The sequence below is a fragment of the Typopeltis vanoorti genome, chromosome 25 (assembly GCF_054136105.1).
Source record: "Typopeltis vanoorti isolate ZY-2024b chromosome 25, IOZ_Tvanoo_1.0, whole genome shotgun sequence".
Lineage (NCBI taxonomy): Eukaryota > Metazoa > Arthropoda > Arachnida > Uropygi > Thelyphonidae > Typopeltis > Typopeltis vanoorti.
Genome location: NC_143573.1, coordinates 18,563,626 through 18,565,292, shown reverse-complemented (window position 1 = coordinate 18,565,292; position 1,667 = coordinate 18,563,626). Strand labels below are relative to the sequence as shown.

Below are 1,667 nucleotides of genomic sequence, written 5' to 3'. Positions count from 1 at the left end.
TGATTGAATTCCTTGAAAATGAGGCTTTGGACTCCGTTGTTCTGCTACGCATGGATGCCACGCTATGTAACTTACCTTGCAGAAAGACTAATGTAAATAAAACATTTCATTTAAATCTAATTAATGCTACAATGGAATCTAGTTCTACTACAATCTTTAACTAATATCGTTATTTCTGTTATTTCTAAACTAAACAACTTAGCTTTGTGAGCTTTCCGAACACAGATCTGCTATTTGACGTCACTTATTGTAATTTTCAAAATTGGTTAAGTACAGCGAAATACGCGGCAATGCCTTAACCTTATATGTATTAGGCCCAGATACCGGTCCGTCCTTATCAAGGAGGAAGTGCTGACCTTTTCTCCTTTCATACAACACAAAATGGATAAAAATAATTTCTGTAGTATTTCATACTACCTTGCATACAATTAAAATACTGTAAGTCACGTGATAATTTATAATATAACAGCTAAGCTGATTATACTTGATGATGTCAAGCCTGAATTAGAGAAGACTTAGAAAATTTCTCGTAAATGATTTTGATAAATATATTCCGATTGTTCTCTTTCAAAATACCTTTTGAATTCACCTTCATCAGATTAACAACAACAAAGTAAAAGTAATAACAATAAATAAATAAAAAAATAAACAACTGTCTTGATCTTTATGGAAATAACCTGCAAAGTCGGTATTAATTAGGCTTTTAATTTCATTTAATACGGATAATTAGTCTACCATTAGTTTTTAAATATCCGACTCTTTCGTCCTCTTATTATAAAGAGGGGATTCTTGACCATAATCAGTTTTATCTCATTTCATTCGTCTTATAAATATAGGTTACACTAAGCAGTTGATAACTTTTAAAGATCCCGTTAGGTTCTTAATAGAAATTAAGAACCTAACGGGATCTTTATTTGGACATATCTTAACATCTATCCTAACTACGTATCAGTAGTTAGTTAACAAACAGAAATGAAACGGCAAAGACCAAGTCTTTGCAAGAATAATTTGCAAGAGTTTATCATCCAGGCTGTGATATTGCAGGAATAAGAGAACGAATAGCTGATGCAGGAATTGAAATGAATGAAATGGACGTGAATAGTATATTACAGAACCATAATGTAAATATATCTGTGGGATTGGATGGTATATCAGCCCGAGTTTTACGTGAAGCCGCAAAGGAATTGTCAGTTCCTTTGAGCATATTGTTTAATTTAAGTCTCAGCTCTGGGTTAGTCCCGAGGGGGTGTAAAGAGGGTAAGATAGTTCCATTGCATAAAGGAGGTTCCAAGATTGCCATTGTAAATTACCGACCGATCAGCATATCAGGAATCGTTGTCAAGGTTTTGGAGATATTAGTCAAGAGCAAAATACAGGAGCGGATAGATGAAAATGGGATTCTGTATGGGGATAGCATGGTTATGTGAAGGGTAGATCATGTCCCAGTAACTTGCTCACGTTTTAGAACACAGTGACGGCTGAACTGGATAAGGGTAATGGATTTACAGTTATACTTTGCTGGACTGTGCTAAGGCCTTTGACAGGATACCATATGGAATTCTAATCAGTAAACTGCAGCATATGGGGATGGATATAGGGTTAGTGAGATGGATAGGAGGGTGGTTGCTGGAGAGATATAAGAGAGTAGTTTATTCAGGAGTAGAGTC

The 1,667-nt window shown here is 35.1% G+C and overlaps 1 non-coding gene across 1 annotated transcript; it reads right to left on the bottom strand.

The window, feature by feature from the left end:
• Nucleotides 1-256: 256 nt before the first annotated feature.
• Nucleotides 257-378, bottom strand: LOC150092581 (U6atac minor spliceosomal RNA). Its single transcript, XR_016550557.1, has one exon. It is a non-coding gene; the product is annotated as a U6atac minor spliceosomal RNA (small nuclear RNA).
• Between the last annotated feature and the right edge of the window lie 1,289 nt (nucleotides 379-1,667).